Here is a 14,755-nt window from a genome sequence, read left to right on the forward strand (position 1 = left end):
AGTCCCTCATCCCTGGAATCATTCTAGTAAATCTCTTCTGTACCCTCTCTAGGGCCTTCATATTCTAAAGTGTGGTGCCCAGAACTGGACACAATACTCCAGTTGTGGCCGAACCAGTGTTTTATAAAGGCTCATCATGACTTCCTTGTTTTTGTACTCTATGCCTCTATTTATAAAGCCCAGGATCCCGTTTGCTTTTTTAACCGCTTTCTCAACCTGTCCTGCCATCTTCAACAATTTGTGTACATATACCCCCAGATCTCTCTGTTCCTGTACCCCTTTTAGAATTGTGCCCTATAGTTTATATTGCCTCTCCTCATTCTTCCTACTGAAATGTATCACCTCGCATTTTTCTGCGTTAAATTTCATCTGCCACGTGTCCGCCCATGCCACCTGCCTGTCTATATACTCTTGAGGTCTATCACTTTCCTCCTCGCTGTTCACTACGCTTCCAAGTTTTGTGTCATCTGAAAATTTTGGAATTGTGCCCTGTACACCCAAGTTCAAGTCATTAATATATATCAAGAAAAGCAGTGGTCCTAGTACTGACCCCCGAGGAACACCACTGTACACCTCCTTCCAATCCGTAAAACAAACATTCACCACTACTCTCTGTTTCCGTTTACTTAGCTAATTCTATATCCGTGCTGCTACTGCCCCTTTTATTCCATGGGCTTCAATCTTGATGACAAGCCTATCATGCGGCATTTTATCAAACGTCCTTTGAAAGTCCATATACACAACATCAACTGCATTGCCATCAACTACCCTCTGATACCTCGTCAAAAAACTCTATCAAGTTAGTTAAACACAATTTGCCTTTAACAAGCCTGTGCTGGCTTTCCCGAATCAATCCACACTTGTCCAAGTGACTGCTAATTCTGTCCCGGATTACCGTTTCTAGAAGTTTCCCTACCACCGAGGTTCAACTGACTGGGCTATAGTTGCTGGGTTTATCTTTACACCCTTTTTTGAACAAGGGTGTAACATTCGCAATTCTCCAGTCCTCTGGCACCACCCCCGTATCTAAGGATGTTTGGAAGATTGTGGCCAGTGCCTCCGCAATTTCCACCCTTACTTCCCTCAGCAACCTAGAGTGCATCCCATCTGGACCAGGTGACTTATCTACTTTAAGTACAGCTAGCCTTTCTACTACCTCCTCTTTATCAATTTCTAGCCCATCCAGTATCTCAACTACATCTTCCTTTACTGAGACTATGGCAGCATCTTCTTCCTTGTTAAAGACAGATGCAAAGTACTCATTTAGTACCTCGGCTATGCCCTCTGCCTCCATGAGTAGATCTCCTTTTTGGTCCCTAATCGGCCCTGTTCATGGGATGTGGGCGTCGCTGGCAAGGCCGGCATTTATTGCCCATCCCTAATTCCCCTTGAGAAGGTTGTGGTTAACTGCCTTCTTGAACCGCTGCAGTCCGTCTGGTGAAGGTTCTCCCACAGTGCTATTAGGTTGAGTTCCAGGATTTTGACCCAGCGACGATGAAGGAACGGCGATATATTTCCAAGTCGGGATGGTGTGTGATTTGGATGGGAACATGCAGGCGGTGTTGTTCCCATGTGCCCGCTGCCCTTGTCCTTCTAGGTGGTAGAGGTCGCGGGTTTGGGAGGTGGTGTCGAAGAAGTCTTGGCGAGTTGCTGCAGTGCATCCTGTGGATGGTACACACTGCAGCCACAGTGCGCCGGTGGTGGAGGGAGTGAATGTTTAGGGTGGTGAATGGGGTGCCAATCAAGCGGGCTGCTTTGTCCTGGGTGGTGTCGAGCTTCTTGAGTGTTGTTGGAGCTGCACTCATCCAGGCAACTGGAGAGTATTCCATCACACTCCTGACGTGTGCCTTGTAGATGATAGAAAGGCTTTGGGGATTCAGGAGGTGAGTCACTCGCCGCAGAATACGCAGCCTCTGACCTGCTCTTGTAGCCACAGTATTTATGTAGCTGGCCCAGTCTTACTACCCATTTACTGTTTACATGTCTATGGAAGACTTTTGGATTTCCTTTTATGTTGGCCACCAGTCTATTCTCATATTCTCTCTTTGCCCCTCTTATCTCCTTTTTCACTTCCACTCTGAGCTTTCTATATTCAGCCTGGTTCTCACTTGTGTTATCAACCTGACATTCTTTTTTCTGCTTCATTTTACTCTCTATCTCTTTGTCATCCAGGGAGCTCTGGCTTTAGTTGCCCTACCTTTCTCCCTCGTGGGAATGTATCTAGACTGTACCCGAACCATCTTCTCTTTAAAGGCCGCCCATTGTTCATTTACAGTTTTGCCTGCCAATCTTTGATTCCAATTTATCCAGGCCAGATATGTTCTCATCTTACTGAAATTGGCCCTCCTCCAATTGAGTATTTTTACCTTAGAGTGGTCCATGTCCTTTTCCATAGCAATTCTAAACCTTATGATACTATGATCGCTGTTCCCTAAATATTCCCCCACTGACACTTGCTCCACTTTGCCGGCCTCATTCCCCAGAACCAAATCCAGCAATGCCTTCTTCTTCAATGGGCCGGAAATGTACTGGTCAAGAAAGATTGCTCCAGAAACCTCTGCTGAAAAGTGTGCATTTATGGCTACTGAGTTAGGGTAGGACTGGGTTCAGCTGTGATGCTTCCCATATCCAACAGCCTGCTGTCTTGGCTCAAACATGAAGAATAGTCAACTTAGGCAAGGTGCTGAAGGATGACCAATACTCATGGAACAGTATCCAAGCGCCTCTCAGGAGATATGGTGAAAAAATAAACCAAAAACCTTGAAGAGCACAGTAACAAGACTGGAGTGAAAATAAGGTGTTGTTTACTTGTTCAACAAAAGAACTCGACAGACAAAAACTAAATCACTTTTTGGAAACTTTCTACGATGTGGCTTAAAAATAGTCTTTGGTTAATGGCACCACCCAGTATCTCTAAGCTAAAGGGAGGATGTTGGGAATCCGTGGCAGGGGAGAGGAATTTGTAGCAGGAGTCAAAGACAATAGCTTTAGTTTTCCTGTTTTGAGCTGGAGGAAGTTGCTACAAGGAAGAGGCTATATATTTTGCGGCAACTGGCTCACCAAAGCCTGGATGGGTGCAGCTGCAACAACACTCAAGAAGCTCAATACCATCCAGAACAAAACACTTGATGGGCACTCCATCCACCAGCTTAAGCATCCGCTCCCTCCATTGCCGGCATACTCTGGCGGCAATGTGTACTATCTACAGGATGCACTGTAGCAATTTGCCAAGGCCTCTTCGGCTGCACCTCCCAAACTCGCGGCCTCCACCACCTAGAAGGACAAGGGCAGCAGACACATCACCTCCAAGTCATACATATATCGCCGTTCCTTTATCGTCGCTGGGTCAAAATCCTGGAACTCCCTATCTGACAGCATTGTGGGAGTACCTTCACCACACGGACTGCAGCGGTTCAAGATGGCTCACCACCACCTTCTCAAGGGCAACTGGGGAAGCTAATAAATGCCAGCCTTGCCATCGACCCCCACATCCCAAGAAAGATTTTAAAAAATTCATGACTGAATGTTGAAAAGTGAGGAAAGTGAGCCATTGACGATGTTAGCTAGCATAGGGCCCAGAAAACGGAGCCAAGCGATCAGGATTTGGGTGGGGACAGGATTGAGAGAGAGAAGCTGGGTCGCATGAAAAAAGATGCACTTGGAAAGGGCAAAAGTGGAGTTGAGGAGAAACTGCAAAATGTCAAGGGTTCAGGGCTGTAGTCAGTGGGGAATAGGAAGAAGGATGGGGACTGGGAGGGGAGGTGTGAAGAAGGCAAGGATGCAGCAGAGACAACAGCACCAATTGACCATTCCTCATATGTGTGCCTAAACACACAGTCTAGGTACACACATGAGGAATGGCTCCTTGAGAGAGATGCTGGAGGGCAGCTAGCATTGTGGAACCACAGTCAGCATCTTCAGGAGAGATAAAAGACATTAATCTCAAGATATTTAACCAATGCTATCTGAAATTAATTTGCATTCCTGCAAACATGCATTTTTTTTTAATTGACAAAATCCAAAACTGCACATTTTCTGATCTTTTCAGAATGATGCCTATGCACACGATCAATTTCTAATGTGTATATTCAGATTATCATTTTTGTTTTAAAGAGGAATAGTTACACCATGTCAATATTGTATTCATAAATAAGATCATATGCCAAGTGTTTTGAACTGTGTGCAGCTGTGTTGTGCAGAAATCCAGCTTGTGATATTGCCAAGTTCATTCCACATGGGTGACTTTAATTTGATTCAGTTTCTCCGAAAAAAAAAGATGTCCCAATTGGGCCACATAATCCAGACTACTGGGCTGCAAGTTATTGACCTTGCTAATAGCTCATAAGTATTTCACAATTAAGTAATGCGCTTTGAATAATGTGACCCACTTGGGATCATTCGCATTGGGAAGCCTGGGCATTGTACAGTCAGCAATAGCCAGGAAAAAGACAAAATGTTGCCACCTTTGTGGAGGTACTTTAATATTTCAAGGTGAACGGCTTTACGACACAGCCGTGAACAGTCTGCTGTTGAGAAAACTGTTGAAATTTATCACTGCCCGATGAATAAAGGCACTGCCCAGTGTACTACTAAGCCACACAGATCGCAGGTTTGATCCCCTATTTTGTGAACTATTCTCAGTCATGATGTGGGATGTTACAATTAGCCTCAGCACCCTTGGACTACGGAGAGAGAGAAAACAAATCAGCTAAGGTTTCTGTTCTGATTGTTGTCCAGTGACCCACCCTCCCCATTGGAAAATGTGCAATGTGTGCTTATTGAGCGAGAACATGATCAGGCTCAGCTGCGATGCCCCCCATAGTCAAATTCCCTCCAATTTCAATGTCCTGCCTCACACATGAACAAGAACCTCTTCGGCAAGGTACCAGAGGGCGATTAGCAACCGCAGAACTGTACTCAGCATGACTCAGTAACTTCAAGAGAGAAAACTGGGGGAAGATTTATCATCGAGGAGATTCCCTTTAACAATCTTATTCTCTTATGCCAAATCCTATGCTTTGCAACATATGAGACCTCTTTCATTCTATCATCTAAGTATTTCATTAATGATCTTGAGGGGAAAGAGAAAAATGTTTATTCCATCCACATGTACTAAAGTATAGAAATACTTTTCTGTATCATTCAAGTAATTCATGGTTATTATATTAAAAGAATGTAAGGAATCTTACAACACCAGGTTATAGTCCTGGTGTTGTAAGATTCCTTACATTTGTACACCCCAGTCCATCACCGGCATCTCCACATCATATATTAAAAGAAGACACGCTACTAGAAGTAGGATTTGGAGGCTTTCCAGAAAGGGCCATTCAGCAGAAACCAATTATCTGGGATACAGTTAATAAGGGAATTCCCTTATATTGGTGACATTTTGACAGCTACCTGACCAATGAAATTACTTCATCTGTCATGTTGTCCTGGTACTGTAACTCTAGATTGACAATTTTAAAACATTTTTAACTTCTGGCTGTCAGCCTGTGATATTTTATGTGTCTTTACTTACTTGCATTGACCCAAAGTATTGTTTACTACATGATTTGCTTCCAACACAGAAAATAACAAGCTATAGGATAGAACAATTTCCAAGGATCAAAGGTAATGTCTTGCAACCCTATTCATTCATAACTTCCTTAGCATTATTTTACCCTTGAGCTTTTCAGACGATTCAACCCACCTTAAATCATGAATAGTCAATAAAGATTGCAGTCTCATAAAATAAATTTTAATCATTAGAATTGATTCTTAAAGAGGAAATTGAAGTAATTAATCAAACAAAATGTAATCTGATCGATTAGTGAACATTACACCTTCCATTACAATGATACAGTAGTGGAAAAACTATGGAGCCATTTTTTTAAAACATTGGACTGAAGGCTGGATAATAGGGAGTTTATATTTCCCCTTTCATCTCTGCACTGGGTTCAAATCCAACTGACTGATGAGATAAGGGTTCTATGCAAATTCTGTTTAGATAATTTCAACACTTCCTAGTAAAACTCCCCCACAGCTCAACAGATAAATGCATTGTGTGATATAGCACTCACCCATATACTCTAGCAAAGCCTCACATTCAATCCCTGGTGTGTGCTAAGTTATTCAATCGTTGCTGGGCAGTAGTTAAGATATTTGGGGGGGGGGGGCATTATAAAATATCAAGACAGGATCTCCACTCTTGATTACGATCCTGTGACCCCTGTTGGAATGAGTGTATATGGAATTTGCATGAGCTTAGGATTGTACCCAGCTGCAGTCAATGAAGAATAGCCACCTGGACAAAGCACAAAAGGGCTGCTGATATCTGTTGATGTCAGAAACATTTTCATAAGAGGGAGGGGAAAATGAGCAGAAAAAGTGGGAAGGAAAGACCTTTTACAGTAACTATAGCAAACAAACTTTTGAGTTGTTTTACTCAGCTAAGTGACAAATAATTAGGCTTCATTTTCAAGTTTTACTGTTCCCTGAATTCAGGTTAAAAAAAATTGGGTAAATTCAGCTGATTGTATTTTATGAAGTCAAAACCGATACCAAATGTTGGTTATCACAAAAGTTTAATCAGAACAATTTTGATAAAAGAACTTGCCCCTTTCACAGCGTCCCAAAGTGCATTACAGCCGATGAAGTACTTTTTGAAGTGTAGTCACTGTTGTAATGTAGGAAACATGGCAGCCAATTTGCACACAAGGTTCCACAAACAGCAATGTGATAATGACTACATAATCTATTTTAGTGATATTGGTTGACGTATGTTTTAGTGATGTTGGCCAGGGGAGAACTCCCCTGCTTTTTCGAAATAGTACAATGCGATCTTTTACGTCCACCAGAGGGCAGACCAGATTGACTCTGGAGTGTCAGCCTAGATTTTTGTGTTCAATTCTCTGGAGTGGTAAGTGAACCCATGATCTTCTGACTCATAGGCGAGAGTGCTATCACTGAGCCACGGCTGATAGGAGCAAATGAATTAAGAATAAATGCTTAAAACTGTCTTCACAAAAGTACAATGCAAAAAGGAGTTGACATCCACAATTACTTCTCCCCAATGGAACTTTGTTCAGTCACCTGAGAAAAAGGCTTTGTGCAGAACTACTGTATGGCAATGTTTCTGAGTTTTATAAGATATACTCCCAATTGTAGAATTCATCCTTTGTGGCAAGATTTCACTTTAAAATCAGACTTACTAAAAATCTTATGGCTCAACTAACATTACATGACAGCCCCACTATACTCCCACATCATGCAATATATGAAGTTTAGTACTCAGTATTATTTGAACTGTTTCAAATTACAATGTCAATTTTCCCCTAGATTCATTCCACATGTTGAATCCTAAAAAATTACCTTGACCACCTGTTAAATGACTTGTCAACAACCACTGACCCAAGACAGGGTCCACCAACTTCAAGTAATAGCATCACTCGAGTTAAGCGGAAAGCCAAATATCAACCTCCGTGCGAGGTTCTGCAATGCCATACTGCATCAAGCAGTGTTGACATGGACCCTGCAGAGTCCCCACCTTGCTGGTTGCCTATCCCGTGCCCCCACCGGCTGGACTTCCCATTCATGGGCACTCCTGATTTTCTATGCCTCCTTTCCTCAGCACTGAGGATTTCCCAGGCAGATAAGGATAGAACCCTACCCTCCAACTACTGTGAAGCACCTTGGGACATTTTACTACGCTAAAAGCACTATATAAATGCAAGTTTTTTCTTTCTCCAATTTCCCCTTGATAGTTATTCCACCCCCCCCCCCCCCCCACTTGGCATGCTGGATCCAAATACTGCCCCTGATCCCAATTCCATGTGCTATACCACAAGAGATCAACTAATTATTCAAAAATTTCAGGTTTTAGATCTACTGTACTTATATCAACTTAAGTGTTAAGGGCTAGGTTATTGGTTAACTAATTTTAAACATTGAACAAATTACCAACTGCAAGTTGTAAACTTCACAGGTCTGATGGCTGCTCATAATTTGGAAAAGGTCTGTTTATGGTGTAAATTTTATAGAGTTTAGGGAGAAAGATTGCTGATCTGATTGGTCTGTAGCGTGATTCTGGGTGGGGTTAAATGGAGAAAAACACTGGTGCAGACTTGTCCACTTAGAATCATAGAAGTTTACAACATGGAAACAGGCCCTTCGGCCCAACATGTCCATGTCGCCCAGTTTATACCACTAAGCTAGTCCCAATTGCCTGCACTTGGCCCATATCCCTCTATACCCATCTTACCCATGTAACTGTCCAAATGCTTTTTAAAAGACAAAATTGTACCCACCTCTACTACTGCCTCTGGCAGCTCGTTCCAGACACTCACCACCCTTTGAGTGGAAAAATTGCCCCTCTGGACCCTTTTGTAACTCTCCCCTCTCACCTTAAATCTATGCCCCCTCGTTATAGACTCCCCTACCTTTGGGAAAAGATTTTGACTATCTACCTTATCTATGCCCCTCATTATTTTATAGACTTCTCTACGATCACCCCTAAACCTCCTACTCTCCAGGGAAAAAAGTCTCAGTCTATCCAACCTCTCCCTATAAGTCAAACCATCAAGTCCCGGTAGCATCAGAGTAAATCTTTTCTGCACTCTTTCTAGTTTAATAATATCCTTTCTATAATAGGGTGACCAGAACTGTACACAGTATTCCAAGTGTGGCCTTACTAATGTCTTGTACAACTTCAACAAGACATCCCAACTCCTGTATTCAATGTTCTGACCAATGAAACCAAGCATGCTGAATGCCTTCTTCACCACCCTATCCACCTGTGACTCCACTTTCAAGGAGCTATGAACCTGTACTCCTAGATCTCTTTGTTCTATAACTCTCCCCAACGCCCTACCATTAACGGAGTAGGTCCTGGCCCGATTCGATCTACCAAAATGCATCACCTCACATTTATCTAAATTAAACTCCATCTGCCATTCATCGGCCCACTGGCCCAATTTATCAAGATCCCGTTGCAATCCTAGATAACCTTCTTCACTGTCCACAATGCCACCAATCTTGGTGCCATCTGCAAACTTACTAACCATGCCTCCTAAATTCTCATCCAAATCATTAATATAAATAACAAATAACAGCGGACCCAGCACCGATCCCAGAGGCACACCACTGGTCACAGGCCTCCAGTTTGAAAAACAACCCTCTACAACCACCCTCTGTCTTCTGTCGTCAATCCAATTTTGTATCCAACTGGCTACCTCACCTTGGATCCCGTGAGATTTAACCTTATGTAACAACCTACCATGCGGTACCTTGTCAAAGGCTTTGCTAAAGCCCATGTAGACCACGTCTACTGCACAGCCCTCATCTATCTTCTTGGTTACCCCTTCAAAAAACTCAATCAAATTCATGAGACATGATTTTCCACTCACAAAACCATGCTGACTGTTCCTAATCAGTCCCTGCCTCTCCAAATGCCTGTAGATCCTGTCCCTCAGAATACCCTCTAACAACTTATCCACTAGATGTCAGGCTCACCGGTCTGTAGTTCCCAGGCTTTTCCCTGCCACCCTTCTTAAACAAAGGCACAACATTTGCTACCCTCCAATCTTCAGGAACCTCACCTGCAGCTGTCGATGATACAAATATCTCTACTAGGGGACCCGCAATTTCCTCCCTAACCTCCCATAACGTCCTGGGATACATTTCATCAGGTCCCGGAGATTTATCTACCTTGATGCGCGTTAAGACTTCCAGCACCTCCCTCTCTGTAATATGTACACTCCTCAAGACATCACTATTTCTTTCCCTAGGTTCCCTAACATCTATGCCTTTCTCAACTGTAAATACCGATGTGAAATATTCATTCAGGATCGCACCCATCTCTTGTGGTTCTACACGTAGATGACCTTGTTGATCCTTAAGAGGCCCTACTCTCTCCCTAGTTACTCTTTTGCCCTTTATGTATTTGTAGAAGCACTTTGGATTCTCCTTTGCCTTATCTGCCAAAGCAATCTCATGTCCCCTTTTTGCCCTCCTGATTTCTAACTCTACTCCGGCAATCTCTATACTCTTCAAGGGGTCCACTTGATCCCAGCTGCCTATGCATGTCAATCTCCCGCGTCATCCAAGGTTCCCTACTTCTACCAGCCTTGCCCTTCACTTTATAAGGAATGTGCTTACCCTGAACCCTGGTTAACACTTTTGAAAGCCTCCCACTTACCAGACCTCCCTTTGCCTGCCAACAGACTCTCCCAATCAACTTCTGAAAGTTCCTGTCTGATACCATCAAAATTGGCCTTTCCCCAATTTAGAATTTTAACTTTTGGGCCAGACCTATCATTCTCCATAGCTATCTTAAAACTAATGGAATTATGATCACTGGTCCCAAAGTGATCCCTCACTAACACTTCTGTCACCTGCCCTTCCTTATTTCCCAAGAGGAGGTCCATCTACATACTGAATGAGAAATTCCTCCTGAATACACAACAAATTTCTCCCCATCCAAGCCCCTAATGCTATGGCTGTCCCAGTCAATGTTGGGAAAGTTAAAGTCCCCTACTATTACCACCCTATTTTTCTTGCAGCTGTCTAATCTCCTTACATATTTGCTCCTCAATTTCCCGTTGACTATTTGGGGGTCTGTAGTACAATCCCATCAGTGATCTCTCCCTTATTTTTCAGTTCTACCCATATCGACTCAGTGGGCGAACCCTCGGATATATCCCCTCTCACTACTGCCGTGATGTTCTCCCTAATCAAGAACACAACTCCCCCTCCTCTCTATCTTTCCTATAGCATCTGTTATAGTATAATACTTCATATTGTAGAGAAGCAGAAATTACTTGCTGGGCCAAACAAACCTATCAGACACTGGCTTAATTACTGGGCATTATAAGTTTGCACATCATGTGATAATCTAGAACCAGCCAACACCCCAAAAAATGCACTCTTATGCTTCAGTCACTTTACATCACCAAACATCATTTGGTAGAAGAAAACCACATTAATGGCAGCATTATTTAAAATCATGTTAATAGATACAGTATAGGCTTTGAAACAAACTTCCATATTTTAATTAGTCTTATCTTTATTTTATGTAACATTAATGCCAAGCAAGGTTACTACACCTGACTACTGTCCAGTTTTATCTGCTAGAAAGCATGTTTTGAGCAGATGCTTAACCAAACACTGCAGAATGGTCACTCATTACACTGGAGGATTGCCACAAACAAGCCAGTTTAACAACCCCAGCTACAAAGTTTGTGTGTACTTTAGTACTAGACTCTGCTACAATGGTCCCAAATAGTTCATTTGCCAAATGTTTACATGTAACAAAGCCTCAAAAGACACCAAGTCATTTGAATGAATACTTTGCTAGTTAAGCTTCAACCTTGATTGCTACATTCACATCTGAATTTAACTTGGGTATTAAAAGTTAAATTGACATTCCCATAGCAAAGCAACAGGTTCGGTTATCAGTGTTGTAACAGCTGTCACTTCTGGATATAATGACCATTTGAGAACCTGTTCACTAACTCCAAAGATTAGTTTCTCAAGCTTCATGAGAAAATTATACCTCAAGCAATTATTGCTTAACCTAGTTTCAACATTAGCAATTACTACAAGCTTCCAACAGCATACAACCACCTCCATAATATCACATCAGCCCACCTGCCACCCAAACTTTTGTCACATTCAAACTTGACTACTTCAATGCTCCACACTCAACATATCCCAAAACTCTGCTGCCCTTGTCCTATCCCATTTCAGGATGTACTCACCTCCTCCCACCCTAACCTAAAGCCCTCTGCCTCTCTCTGATTGCACCTTGTGATCTCAGGGTTAAGGCACAATACTCAAGTTGCTGTTGACGACATGCTCTACTGCAAGTGTATGGTGCAGGCACTAATTAACACTATCCAAGATCTATAGCAGTAGTGGCTGCTACTATCCGCAACAGAACTGCAGCACATGTATTTACAAGCACTCACTCTAGGTCCAATCCATCAGCTGACACTAGGGTAGTATTACAGCCATTAGCATCCCACTAGCAGAAAGTTTCTTCATTCAGCCTTATTAAAAACATAAAAATGCAATCTTTAACCAAACATGTATGCTTTATTAGTACATCAGCAACCAATAGTATCCAGTACAAGGTTTTAAAAACAGTAAGTGCTGGAAGCACTCAGGTCAGGCAGCATCTGTGGAGTGTTAATATTTCAGGCCAACAACCTCATCAAGTTCCAGGTGCCAAATAATCTTCCATTGTGGACATCAATGCACTTGGAAGCAGACCTATAACAAAAAGTGAAACAAGCTTTATACATTTTTTAAAAAAACCTCATCTCATTGCAACACATCACTGATCTCAGCCCCATATCCGCAAGCATCATCCAGCAGTCCACATTACAATGGTTGTCATCACAGATCAGCAGCATCACACCTGTTAACTGAGTACCTTTCATATGGTTAACAGCAATGGCCTGAGCACTCGTTTTTTTGTAGTCAGGAGCACTTAATAGTACATGGCTGAGGGCTTTTAGTATCAAAAGTTCAAGTACTTACCACTGAGATCACATTCAACTTGTAGCACAAATCTTCCATTTAGTTTTGTAAGCGACCTAGAACACAAAATTGGTGTAAATTAGATTCTACTAATTTGGGGAAACTTCTACTTATTTAATTAAGCTGTCTTAACTGACTTTGACCACCATAGAACAATCCAGATGAGATTTAAGCCAGTTAATTCTGCTATACCTCCGTTGCTGAACATAAGACCGGTAGGCAGGTCTCATGAGAAAGGATGTGGAGGATATAGGCAACTATTAGAACTCAAGTGTCCAACTTTGCCAGTGGACAAGGACTTATTCAAAAGCTTTAGATGCAGTATCACATTATTCATGCATCCTTTACTGCAATATCAAAGGCCAATAGTTCAAGGGGAAAAAAAGTGACTGATGGTACATTAGTGGATTAAATAGAAAGGAATTAATAGACTACTTAACCCACCCCCAACCTTCAATTTAAGCCTACCTGGCATGGAGTCACCATCACCTGCCACAGGAGCTACTGAATTGAAGAGCACTGTAAAAGAATGGAAAACTTACAGCTTAACATATTTAGACCTAAAACATCACATGCTTTCATATGTATCCATCTATATCATTCCAGTTGGACTTTTTATACAAACACCCACTTAAGACTCAATGTTGCACAAATCTGTTAGAAAAATGTAGAAGAGTAGAGTGACAATCAGAGGAAATACAAGACCAATGCTGTCAAAGTCTCTCCAGTTTTCTCTTGCATGTTGTTGGAGAATCCACAACTACGAACTGTGAAGCTGCAGCTCTCGGTTACCATGCATCAAGATTGCTACATCTGGCAGGCTCATTTTGCACACCTTGGAAATACAATACTTAAAATATTCTTCAAAGATTCCTAGATCTTGACATCTTTATCCAGATCATTCAACTTACCATTGCCTGCCTTTGGTCTTCAAGCTGCAGAACCATATGGTCTCTGCAAGTTAGACACCTATAACAAATAGAGGTTATAAATATACCATGCTGATTAAGCTTTTCCAAATAAAGTTCCTTATTAATTACATTCTTCAAGTGGGCCCTAGTTAAATGAGGAATGACTTAATTCTCATACTTACTTCAAGTCATCTTTTAAGCTTCACTTGGAATGGAGTTCATCCTGCACATGGCAGCAAGGACTAGCAAACAGAAATCAGTAATGTTCTATGGCCATACACCTGTAATACATGAAATCAATTATTTAGAGATTGATGAATTTCAGGGGAAAACTTCTGTTGGTACCAAAAAAAAACTTGAAGTGAAATAAGATCGTATTTCAGTTTGCACTGAACAGAATTATAATTTGAATTAAGCCACCTTTAACATTTACATGATACTAATTCGATACTTAATACGCCAGTGACAATCACTAAGCAATTTAAGCAATTGTATTACATTCTATCAATAGCAAATCTAAAGTATTAAAACAGGCACAGAATTGTTTTCCATACAAATGTTGCTAATCAGATACAACATAAAACTGAACAGCGACCGTCGATGGAAAAATAATCACTCTGGGCGCCTGTTTGACCACATGAGCTACAAATCAGCTAAACATGGCTTCGATCAGGGCCTGGCTTGAAGTTTTATGTAGAAGACCATCTGTACACCCAGGCTCATGGAGGGATTACAAAGGCAGATCAGAATATAGCACTTGCATCCTTGTATCAAAGCCAGCTCAACACTCCTTGCCACTATTCGGTTACGCCAAGTCGCGTAACACACTGCATAGTGTACATAAAGGGCAGCCATTGCTCTAAAATACCGCAAAGCTCACGCAGAAAAAAAATGCATTACGTGGGGAAATATTCAAAAAATGGTCAGGGAATACAGTCAATTAACATGTTAAGAAAATAGCGATGGCAACTTTAAGATACTAACCACGCTGAAAGGTAACGGATGGATACCGATTGTTGCCTTCATCCTCCCTCTCCGCCATCGTCCCAACAAGCGCCTCAGCTACGAACGAAAAGAGGCCGTAATAGCCGCTCGCGGAGCCTTTTATCGAGTGACAATCGTGTCCACTGATTGGTGGGACGATATCACCTGACAAACCGCACGTCCGTGCTCCGCGCCTTGTCTACTGCCGTGCATTATGGGGAATGTAGTCCAATCAAGTCGTTCCCCTTCCTGGTTTGATGTAATGCAGTGAAAATAAATCAAAACTTTGCATTGCATCTCAAAATTTCCTAAAACAAACCCAAATGCACCGGCGGTCT

At 42.1% G+C, this 14,755-nt stretch overlaps 1 long non-coding RNA gene and 3 other non-coding genes across 4 annotated transcripts; all 4 read right to left on the minus strand.

The window, feature by feature from the left end:
- Positions 1-12,055: 12,055 nt before the first annotated feature.
- On the minus strand, positions 12,056-14,526 carry LOC137342656 (uncharacterized). The gene is made up of 6 exons (XR_010967314.1): positions 14,418-14,526; positions 13,616-13,714; positions 13,434-13,491; positions 12,991-13,041; positions 12,523-12,578; positions 12,056-12,252 (listed from the first exon to the last, which is right to left on the minus strand). It is a non-coding gene; the product is annotated as an uncharacterized lncRNA (long non-coding RNA).
- Positions 12,318-12,390, minus strand: LOC137343891 (small nucleolar RNA SNORD99). The gene has a single exon (XR_010967927.1). It is a non-coding gene; the product is annotated as a small nucleolar RNA SNORD99 (small nucleolar RNA).
- On the minus strand, positions 13,186-13,321 carry LOC137343886 (small nucleolar RNA SNORA44). The gene has a single exon (XR_010967922.1). It is a non-coding gene; the product is annotated as a small nucleolar RNA SNORA44 (small nucleolar RNA).
- Positions 13,973-14,113, minus strand: LOC137343885 (small nucleolar RNA SNORA16B/SNORA16A family). Its single transcript, XR_010967921.1, has one exon. It is a non-coding gene; the product is annotated as a small nucleolar RNA SNORA16B/SNORA16A family (small nucleolar RNA).
- Positions 14,527-14,755: the final 229 nt, after the last annotated feature.

Source organism: Heptranchias perlo, chromosome 26 (assembly GCF_035084215.1).
Source record: "Heptranchias perlo isolate sHepPer1 chromosome 26, sHepPer1.hap1, whole genome shotgun sequence".
In the NCBI taxonomy this organism is placed as follows: domain Eukaryota; kingdom Metazoa; phylum Chordata; class Chondrichthyes; order Hexanchiformes; family Hexanchidae; genus Heptranchias; species Heptranchias perlo.